Genomic DNA, 12,215 nt, shown 5'->3' with positions numbered 1-12,215 from the left:
ACGCCACATTCTTTCATGAACAAGACTATTGTGATACCACCATTGAATATTGTGGTCACCTTTTGTGTTTCACTGGATACTCAGATATACAGCAAATTCAGTAACATAGAAAACAAAAATGGGTGAAAGTGTAAGGAGATAGGGAGAAGAATCTCTATCTCCAGCACGTGTGTTTATGGTGATCAAAAATGGAGCCCTGATCAGAAAAAAAATTACTTGCTCTATCTGCAGTCCCAAAAAGGAGTTCTATTGATCATGAAGAATTGATTTTGAAAAAGAGGCCCTTTGAACAAATATTTTTCCTGGATTTCTTTTGTTTCCATTTTCTGGGTTAGCTTCATTAATATATTTTTTATCAACCAATGTTGGATTCACATTTCTTTTTGACATTCATAAGATTCTCCAAGCGATTTTGTCAGTCTTTTTTTCTGAGGTTGCTCTTTATTTCCGTCAATGAAATTCTAGCCTACATATTTTCCAAGTCCCAAAACTGACCCTGGTGTATCAATATAGTGTTTGTGAGTGTGCTTGGGAAAGTGTTGGTAGAGATATATGAAATTTACTGACTCTTGAACTGTAGATGCAATTCATCCTCTCACCACAATGCAAGCATTGAATGTATGTTACTTTCTAGGTATCAGCAGAAACATGTGCAGCCTCTCCCTATGCATACGCTTTCCACAAGTAGTGTACTTTTAAAATCACTCAAATATCCAATCTTAAATGTCAACCGAGGCTATTTGGCGATACGGTAATATCCTGATATATTCCTTAACTACTTTTCGCCTTAGGCCTGTAAGCATTGGCCTATATTTTGCTTTATAAGGTTATTTATTTATTTATTTATATTCTTATATAGCGCCTGATTCGACCCCCGAAGGGGTATCTCCGCGCTTGTGCCTCTAGAAGAATATAACCTATGCTGGTCCATGGTCAGAGGGATTTATTAGACTCCTGATTTGAGTTAGTTAAATATTTGTGAACAGATGGGTTTTAAGAGACTTTCGGAAGGTTAAATGGTTGGTGATTTGTCTCAGCATATGAGGCAGTGAGTTCCAGAGGACAGGTCCCGTGTGGGCGAGGGCACGGCCTCCCTGTCTAGATCTTTTAATTCTGGGTACCTGTATTAACTGCAAATTGCTGGAGCGTAAGGAGCGTCCAGGAACATAGGGTGAGAAATTTTTTGTCAGATACTTAGGGCCAGTACCTGACAGACATTTGTGAATTGTACATAGGATGTTAAACTTAATGCGTTGCCGCACTGGGAGCCAGTGGAATCTAGTCAACAGAGGGCGGGAGGGAGTCCTAGGTGGAGCATTAAGGACAAGCCTCGCCGCAGTATTTTGGACTATCTGCAATTTATTAAGATGTTCTTCATTAGCTGACAAGAGAAGACCCATGCAATAGTCCAATCTGCTGATGACTAACGCCTGGACCAGTGTCTTCCTATGGCTGTCGGGTAAGTATCGAAAAACCCTTCTCAGCAGTCCAATAACACGAAAACAGGTACCGGCCACTTGGTTCACATGATCTTTAAGTGTTAGTGCTTGATTTAATAGCACCCCCAAGTTTTTTACGGTCTGTTTAGGGCTGGGGACAGGTCCCAGTTCCAAGGGCCACCACTCGGGGGACCACAATATCGTTGCTTCCCCAAACAACATAACTTCAGTTTTTCCTACATTACATTGTAGGCAATTCATCGCCATCCACTCTGATACTGCCCTCATTCCATCTGCAAACGATTTTTTTAGTGCAGGCGTGAAGGTCTTAAAAGGGAACCCTTAGTAAAACATGGTATAAAACAATGGTGTAAAAATACACTAGTGCCAAGTGTGGAAAAGTGGGTGCTGATAAAACACCTGACAGCAGGAAAACCAACTGACGAATCCCAAGACTCCCAGATTGAATAGGCCTGAGAACTCAATCTTTTTGTCCTAGAATTAATCAATAAACTGTAAACCAAAATTTCGTTGATTTTTTGTTTGTTTTAATTCTTTAAAATTTCATTCATTCAGAATCATTTCATAATTTCAAACAGGAGCATCATTCTTCTGCTGATATGCATCCTACGTGATGTAATGATCGTTTTCAATATTTCCCAGGGAAATTAATAACTCTATGCATTTCAGGTTGAAATTCCCTTCTACAGGGGTAACTGTAACCAAAACGATAAATAGTCACTTCAATGCAGAAGCATTATGAGAACCAGCACACGCTACTTCGTGAACTAATCAACGCTATGACCGCACCCAAAACTCAGCTATCTTCCACAATTGTTCATATTAGTGGGCTTATTTACAAGCCCCTTGCGCTGTATCACTTTTTCCTACATTAAAAAGTGTTGCACCCGCAGCGCAAGGGGCTTGTAAATACACCCCTAGATTTTAGAGCTGCCCTAATTCTTTCTCATTTCACAAAACTAAGCCAGGTTCATTTATTCCACCTGGCTTTAAATTGAATTTCATGCTTTGATAGTTTTACCATGGACACTAATTGATGGATGGGACATACATTTCTGTTATTTTATGCCTTATTTGGGTAGGTCAAATATGACACTATAGAAAGTAGATGGACTAAATATTAGCATTGTTTGTATGTACATATGTATGTGTAAATGTATGTATGTTGTATTATTATAGTGTAAACCTAGCCAAAGGGCAGTTCAACCCTATACAGGGTAGGGTAGTGCATTCAATATGTATGCAAAAACATTTATTTGGAAATAAAAGAGGGCTCTCCTATTGGAAAAATTCTGGAAGGTGATGCAAAAATGCAAGAACTCATAAAAAAAGAAAGGAATACTGAACTTAAACTGTCGAAGAGCCGCACTGAAAAGGTGAAAAAGGCAATGTTGTCAACTGTTTGTAGAACTTTGCTAGGTCCAATGATATCACTGTAAACACAGTGTGTGGTTTTGTTCTGGTTTACGCCCAAAGGTCTCCCAGTGGTAGCTGGGGTTGGCCCGTTGTATGACGCCACTAGATCGTTTTGGATGGACTTCAAATAAAGAGTAGATTCTCAGATTAGGTCAGTTTATATTTTTTTGAAAAGGCAGTGATTTACTCCTTGTGTCAAAGTATTGCCTGAATCCATGAATGTTGAATCTTTACTTGTGTTGTCTGGTTTCCATGGATGCTTTCCATTCGGTAGACCACAAAGTGAAAAATAACACTGCCCACATACTTTTTAGTAACTTTAGTGTGGGCGACCTCGGTTGCAGTCATGCAGCAGTGATGTCTTCCAAGCATCTCTCTGCCTCATTAGCTGTTTCCAGTGTTATCACCTGTATACAGTGTGGTCTAGTGTGCATCCTCTGTAGCTCACTGGAGGAGGCTATATTTGTTGGGTTTCATTTACAGGAAATTATGCTGAGGATCATTTGGAACAAACTTGTACAACATTCCACAGGAGAGCATTTGATTTAATGTATATTCTGAGGAGTCATAGCGTAACACAGGTGGTTGATGATGATGATAATAGAATAATTATATGGGATAAAATACCCCCTGCTGTATATTAAAAGGATGTTACAAGTCACCAAGGTGTTCAATGACCCTATTTACTAATAACGCCAAAGGTCGAGTTCCCTTATAAGGTTATGGAACTCTGAGGTGACTTGCAATACAGGGGGCACTTCATTCCTCATAATACACGGTTGCATCATCACCTTTCTCCTCAAACCACTTAAATCCTTGATCCGCAGCTCTTTCATATGAAAAAAATTGCATTTTTGCAAACCAGAAGCATACAAATAGAATCTTGAGTGCAAAAGTAAACACATCAAAAAAAGCTGTTAGATATTAGTTACAAAAGATATTAAAATCAGTTTAATACAAGTTTGTATATTGAACAAAGGAACAGCAGCTCGGAGTGTGTAGAAACATGCAGAACGATTCTAACTTTTCTATAATTTCCTATGGGTTGCAGAAAATTAAAATGTTGATAAAAATTGTTCCGTTCGGCTTGTCACTGTACAGCTAGAAAAACAGAGCAGAAGAAAGAAAAGCAATGTTTTGTTTTCGTTCTCTACACTGCTTTAATTATGCTCCATGACGTGTCCTGCCCTATTGCTTGGCTGCTAGCTCTGGCAGGCATTCTAATGTTAGGACTCAACTGTAATAAGTTATTACAGTTAAGTGGCTACATAATTTCTTTATAATAGGCGACTTGGTCCGTCACAAGTGGCCAATTGTCTATGGGATAAAAAAAACTTCTGCACATTATAAGGATATATCAAGTCACGAGGCTGCAGGTCGATTGCCTTTATTGGTTCCGGAACTCCGAGGTGACTTGCAATAGCCTTAATAATATACAGTAATTGAGTATTTTATCTTTAGTAATATGTGGGCTTTACTCAAACCACTTTAAATGGCCACCAAGCGGACATGTGTAATGTGTAGCATCTTCCCCTGGTCCTGGTCATTTTAGCCCGCAGCACTTTGAAATAATACATGTCCATCAATGCAATGTGCTGAAGGCAACAAAACCAGACATTGCTGATGGTGTGATATATGTCGTGGACTCTGCAACCGTCCTTAGACAGCTTCCAGAAATAAGCAGAGCTGACCCAACCTATAAACAAAACCAATCTCTTTAACATGTGAAAGACAGAGCAATATTTATTTTGATCCTTTTAGCCTTCACGCAAGAAAGAAATTATTTTCTTTTTTTAGATGGGCCATCTCCGTGAAATCTTACAGCTGGCTCAGGCCGCCTGCACTCCTTCCCAGAAACAATGAGGAAAGTTGTGAAGTGACAGTTATTTTAAAAACTGCCTTTTCACACACACAGCGCTTGATCTCATGTGCACCAACTTCCTTGAAGCAGAGTGAAGGTCACTGTGCCTCAAGCGTTGCGAAATCACAAGCCGCTTGTAATAGTTTATTGCAAGCGAGTGGGTGTGTCTTTTTCATAAAAACGGCATGTTCCGATTTTAAGAAAATAAAAAGAAATACATTATGGGGGGATTACGAGCTCCCACATATTATAAGGAAATTAGAGACAGAGGGCCTAATTTATGAAGCTCTACCCGCACTTTTGCACCGCCGGAGTGTCCTTTTTTGACACTCTGGTGGTGCAATGATCCATTGGCAATTTATAAGGCCAGGTAAAGCCATGTTATGTGGCTTTTACTGGCCTTATAAATTCACGCAGAAAACTGTGTGAAAGGGGCGTTCCATGGGTGTTGCTGGGGGAGTTCCCAGCAACATCCATTTTTTTTTTTACATTTCCCCAGATTTACAAGAAATCGTAAGTCTGACGCAGAGCGAAAAACGTACGCCTCCACGGAGGAGGCACAACGAGAAGAAATATCTTTACTTCTTGTTTTTCCTCTTTTACTTATGTGTGCTGCATTCAGCCTCTTGTGACTGATTTTGTGTAGGAAGGTTTCCCTTCCTGCTCAAAAATAATCATCCCCGCAATGCAGACACCCTTGCACCATGGTACAAAGGTACCTGCGTTGGCGCACAGCAGCCCATTGTGCGCCAGCACAGGATCAAAGGACAGGAATGTGCCATAGCTTATAGATACGGTGCATTCCTGCCCTTTTCTTTTGCATTATGTCAGCGCAGCAGCAAGGCCTGCTGTGCTACCCTATGGCAAAAAAAACATAAATGAGGCCCATTGTGTAAAGTATTTATGCAATACCAAAACAGTAATAAAGTTAAAACACAACACAAGAAAAATCCCAAACCAATTTAGAACAAAAGAACAGATTTTAATTATTAAAACAACACTGAAATCACAAAAATCTAGGAAACTGGAGTTATGAATTTAAACATTTTGACCATAGAAATAGTGTCAATACGTGCTTAGCACCAACCATCATCTGGTTGCACTTGATAGGTACCTAGGCAGAAGTTTAGGCCGACGGCAATGGGGCGTGGGTCAGAAACAGAAACCAGGTTCAATATGGTAGGTAGTTTTAACTTCAGACTTAGGGGCAAACTTACAAGCCCCTTGCAACACTTTTGCACCATTTTTAACATGGGAAAAGTGGCATTAATGTGAAGCAAGGGGCTTGTAAATCTACCCCCCTAGTCTCTCAAAATCGGGCAAGGCAGCAAACTGTGGTAGAAGAAGGCTACATGTCGGATGAGGTCTTGTGAATCTGTTGACTTTTGGCAGGAAAGATCAAAGCGAGAGAAATTTGAATCTCGCACCCAAGCAAGGCCCCTCGCTGAGCACATATTTTTACTAACTTTACATGGTGAAGAGTTCTACCTCTGACTTACTCATTTATTCACAGCTTGGATTCTTTCAGCGCGATAAGGTTTCAGGCTGCAGATAAAGAGGGCTCCACGAGACCAACTACTTTCTACACGAGCTCCTATTGAATCAGATTTTCTCCTGTGGAAAATGGCTAAGGGGAGCAATCTGAATCTTTGGCCCAGTATTAATACACCTTTGTTGGATCGGCCTGGCAGGTTGTCTGAATTCTCCATTAATTCTTGAAGCCAAAAGATTTTAAGTCCCAGGTTTCAGGAGATGATAGGAGTGCACTTTGACACAAACTAAGGATTCAGGAGCTTAAGGACAGCACTCCAGTAAGGGCCAGCAGCAGGGTCCATGGGGTGCCCAGTTGAAACTGGTCAGCTAGGTGGCTGCAGAAATATACCTCTTGTAGCTTGTTGTGTCCTACTAGTTTCAGCAGGATTTCAACCTTATGACCCATGGAGTCCATTTCTTTGTACTGGGTACAAAAGGGAGTGCAGGGTCAGACTTTTACGCTCTTTGCAGGTCCCAGACAGCAGATCCAGCCTTATTCGGGTCTTCCAAAGGTCCAGAGAGTGTTATGAGATGGTACCTGCGGATGGGAAATGTATGCATTGCACCAGCCTGAGGGTGAGGAAAACTCCTAGCTATTCCCTGAACAATGGGATAAACGTTCCCTTGGGTAAACCTACCCTCTTTTGCAGCAGTTCTTGTGTACTGTACTGAAAACATTTCCACAGCGCCCCTCTATACCTCAACTCAAAATTGCAGAACCTTTCTTCCTCTGGGCAAAGCTCGTATGTGCACCCCAGAGGTGTGGCCTTGGAAATGAGTAAACCCTCCTCTGTGGTCACTATAACCTTGTTCTGGAGACAGCTCTTCTCCCAATTGGATTGTTGCATGGCTGAATGGGGGAGAAAGGGGCATTCTGCCCAGATGTTAGCTAACATTTGCCTGTAACAGGGTAGGCCGTTTTAAAGATAATCAAGTTACAAAACACAGCCCAGATGGTCATCCTGCCAGAGGAACCGACACACCTTTCCACACTCACACCTATTTTCCTGCTCTGCAATAAGTTTTTTCACTGCATACAGGGGGCTATTGAGCTGCCAGGTTACAGTTTGACCTCATGCACATGAGCCTCAAATGGCTGTAGGCAGGGAAAAGACAACTTTCAAAAAGTATATTTTCCAAAACATTTATGAAAAATCCAATGTCACCAGTTAAATTGGGTTTTTAATAAATATTTCAAAACACCTAAACAATTATTTTTTGCTATTTCCTAGCCAGAGATAACATTATTGATTTTATAATTGCATGTCAATGCTTTCCTATAGAACAGGGGGCCTTCCTACCATGAAAATTGCTTTGGTTAATGTTTGTGGTAAGGGCATGCGTGACATTAAACGTGTACATGTCCTACTTTTAAATAACATGCACCCACGTCTGATCGGCAATAAGGTCTCCTTAAGGGTGACAGTTAACACATGTTTACCTGTCACAATTAGTTTTTTTGACCGGTCAGATTTCCAGTTTAAAACTGAACAGACAAGCTACGATTGATAAGCCTGCGGTCATGTTTGCACTGTCACTGCAGTGTGTGGCACAATGAGTGGTGCAGTTCACTACTGATATTCAGATTACCAGCTCTGGGTGCAATTTGTTCCATATAGTAGGGACTTATAGGTAAGTTAAATAACCCAGTCAGGAGTATGCCAAGTTCATCATATTGAAAGGGAGAGCACAGGCATTTAACCAGTGGTTAGTTGAAGTAAAGTGTGTATAGTTATACAGCCAGCAAAAACAGTCAGGGCAAAAATACTGGGGTACTCCACACAAAAGAAAGTAATTTCCAACAGGGAGGGCACCCTTACCAACTTAATAAACCAACTCATGTTAGGTTAAAAACACAATTCTGAAAGAATCTCTGCTCAACTCCTTGTTGCAATGGCAAAAATACCAGGCAATCCACAAATAATTAGTTGCTAAGTTCAAGATGTACCAATAATTGCAAAATAAAGAACAGAACAAAATAAAAGTAGATTGTTTTGGTCCAAGGTGTTACCTTTAGACTTAGTCTGGGAAGGCTTCTTCTGGTCAGTCCTGCAGACTCCAGGTCCTCAGGGCAGCCTCAAGCTACTCCGTCACAACGGCGACAGATATCCCATCTGCCAAAATTTAAATCCCATGCAATATAATTTGGGATTTATATTTTGCTGGAAGGGATATCCATCACCTTTGTCATGGAATAACCAGTCTGCCAAGACCTAGATCAGGCCCCAGGTCTCTCTAGTCAGGTTTCCTGAAGGATCTAATTCTGTTTAGTTATCTGGGCCCTCTTCGAGTCAGGAGCCCTTCTATTGTTTGTGTTCCTGAAACAAGTTAATAGGAGGCCAACTATTTGACCATTGAAATGCAATTTTAATCCCTGGGTGCCAGCAGGATTTGAGTCCTTTTCGTCCATCAGGAGTCTTTATTCTTCTTCCAACATTGCCTTCTCCTTCAGATTGAATCTTCCTTGGAATTCTCTCAAGTGGTGGAGGTGCCAGATTTCTCCAGGCACTAGCCAGTGGTTGTGGGAATTCTATTGCGCAATCCTTACACATTTTTCGATGGCGGAACACAGCTGCCATCATGCAGCCCCGTCTTCAGCTTCATGGGCACTTCTCTACATGACAGGGTCAAAACTGGTTATTCCTCCTACTTTGATTGAAGTATAAATATATAATAGGGTCCTTGTGGTGAAGAGAATAAGCTGTCCTTGGTACCTACAATTCAAAAAAAGTAGTGCTCAAAACTGTCCATTGTTCTTACAGCTGTTGCTGTCCACTCCCAGATAGATAATCCCTGCTACATGGTCAGCAGTTAGCATTCAAGGACCTTTTGTTGACCCAGAAGCATGCCATTGTCCTCTGAGCAAGAGGTATTAGTGGTCCCAGCTAAAGATGTGTTTTCCAGCTCTTGAAGGGTGAGTGGTGGCAGAACTGGTTTTCACTTCTGCAGGTATTGGTGATGCGCACTCTACCACAGCCCTGGGAATGAATAAGAGAAGCCCTCACTGGCATCTCCTAGTCACAAGAGGTAGTGCTGAAAGTGCTATTTGTTCCTGTCTACTCCCAAACAGCTAAGTGGTGAGCAGCTAACACCCATTGGCCTTTCCTGTGCCCAAAGCCAAGCCATTGTCCTCTGAGGCAGAGATGCAAACTCTCCCAGTAAAGGATTAGTATTCCAACTCTGGAGGTGTGATGAGTGGCAAAATTACTTTAGAAATGGTTCTGACTCAGGCAGTCTAACGCACATTATTGAAACAATTTTGATTTAGTTAATAAAAATCTAATTTCCCCATTAAATCAGATTTAAAAATAATAAGCAGTGAATAACATTTAAGCATTTTTCTACTCTTTCCTTAGTGGAGGTAGAAAATAAAGATGATATTACCACCCAAGCTTAGTGGGAATATGTCAGGACCCCTAATTTACAAGCTGCGGCAACTATCTACGCAAAGGATCACCCGGCAAGGCTGGAGTCAGAGACTAGTTCCTGGTCCGAGAAGTGGAAGAAATGGAACCTCAAGATGGCCGCTGGCTTTCGCCGCGGTCAGCAGTCCAGTGTTTGACGCCTCTAGCAGCCGAGTCCAGGTGAAGCGCGAGATGATTAAGAACTGCGCACTTCACCGACGGCAAACCCTGAAGAGGAAGCGCGTTCGAAGTCTTGAGGAAACTTAGAATTAGTAGTGTGTAGTTTTGGATAGAAACGGAAAAAATTAAAACCTTTCAGGTCCGTTTCCAGGAAGGTTTGATTCGAGTTAACACTGAGACTTGAAAAGAGTCATAAAAATATCGGAGTCATTTATGTGCAGAGAAGTCAAAGGTTAAGGCGCATCCCGGCGTTCAGAAGAGGAGCTCGCCTACATACCGTGAAAGCTGCATCCCGCCAGAGCATCTGTCAGGAGGAAACAGAAGACAGAGATAAGTGACAATAACGTACATGAACACATGTTAAAGCAAACGAATTAAGTCTGTGAATTCTTACCTTGCTAAAGGTGGATAATTAAGAAAGCACAGCAGATTATGTAAGAGACTGGAACCATTGATATAAACCTTAAGAGAAATACATAAGAGCAGGATTAGTTATAAAGGACAGGAGAAGGTTCAAAGAAGGAATAAGTAAAACAAAAAGTAAGTCAGGAATTCACATTTAAAATATTAATAGAGTAGCACTAGAGGAGCGACAATACAGTAAAAACATTTACATTTAATGTGTTACAGTTAATGGAAAGAATCACTAGAAGACAGGAACAGGCACTGGGATAGCTGAGAGGAAGTACTGACAGAAAGTGCGTAGTGGAAACAGGAATTAGATAAGACAGAAAAGAGGTGAGAACAGGTTAATTATATAGTGTCATTGTGAATTGCAGGACGAAATTAAAAAGAGAAAAGTCAGCTGAATCCGGAGCCTTACCTGATAGAAGAGAGGGCAGGACTCTTGGCAGAAATGGTAGGTGTGAACTAGGAAGAGAGATAGCGAAGGAGCAGAGAGGGAGGCATAGATACTTAGTTAAGATTTGCTGTAATATTTCCCTACAGGTTTTCCAAGCCAGTGAAGGTCTGCAGGTCGGACTGACGAGCGGAGCCATCCAAGAGGATCTCTTCTTGTTTGTTTGTTATTTTATCCAATTTCCCCTTCCCCCAGAGGTAAGAGTTTGGAGTCTCATATATTTATATGTTTGAGCTCTGGGTTGTTGCCTTTGGTGGATTTGGAAGCTAGCATCTCTGTTCCCGTGCTGCTACCAAGAGTATCCTTTTTTGTAAGATCTGACAGAATATGTGAAATTGATTTAGAATTTTGTTTCTCACTGTGAGGGCACTGGAACCGCAATATATAGTGTACTCTATTTTTCTATATTAGCACCCTGCCTATGAGCTTACAAATCATATTTTAGAGTTGCCTTATCAATATATAAAGATATTTTTATATTTTATATAAAAATAGCCTTTTTTACCAGTAAATTGCCTTTTTGCCTGCCATATGTCATTGTAGTGCATTTAGACTGCATCCTAGCCAGAGCAGGTTGTTCGTAGCAGAATTCTTTTTTTTTTTAATCTAAGGGTGGGGGAAATACACTTTGCAGTCCACATGTGAAATGTTACTTTCCATGTCATTGGTGTACTTAAGACACCTTTTTTCAGTGGACTTATATGGAAGTTAAATATGCCACATAGGTTGTTCCAGCGTACTGCACATTATTTTGGGGGGAAGAAGAGGAACTTTTCTATTGATTAGCAGTAGCAAAGTGTACAGATTATAAATCCAGGAAAAATAGGGTACAGAAAATGTGAAAAATCTAGGGTGACCCAGCAGAAAAGGCAGGTTTGCTAGACAGATTCCCTCTAGTGGGCAGCTTGGGTAGGCTAATCATACCCTTGATGGACACCCCTGCTCAGGTGACTGAACAAGGGCATTTTACTGGCTCTGCAGAGGCACATGTTTATTTTATACCCCTATAGTCCTACCAGCACCCATCTTTCAAAATCTGCCCTAGCCTCTGACTGTGTCCTTCGGTAACCCTTCTCCTCACCTACAGACCCCAGCAATGAGATGACTAACCTTAGCCTACTCATAGATGCATCCCAGTTTGTGAACAGTAACATGACAGCCAACAAGGTAAAACACCCATTCTGCCTTCCATGTCAGATATCTGTCACCAACCTAGGGTCAGTTCTGGCCACAAGGCAATCAACAAGCAGAAACAACTGAGAGCTGTCAGTTTAGTGCACCAGGTCACTGGCCATCCCCTCACAGGTCAATGCTCAAATCCAGTGCCTTGTGTAGGTCTCACTTTCAGAATGAAGGTTGACAAGGAGTCACCTACCGGTCCCTGGGGCCTCTCTGGACACAGTCTAGGCCCTTTCAGGACAGGCAATCCTGGAAAACCATATGCCCTAGTGCTGCGCCTTCTAGGCAAGAGTCTAACTCACCTGTCACCATTGGATCCACGC

This window comes from Lissotriton helveticus, chromosome 4_1 (assembly GCF_964261635.1).
Source record: "Lissotriton helveticus chromosome 4_1, aLisHel1.1, whole genome shotgun sequence".
Classification (NCBI taxonomy): domain Eukaryota; kingdom Metazoa; phylum Chordata; class Amphibia; order Caudata; family Salamandridae; genus Lissotriton; species Lissotriton helveticus.
The sequence above is the reverse complement of the archived record's forward strand: the minus strand, read 5'-3'. Positions refer to the sequence as shown.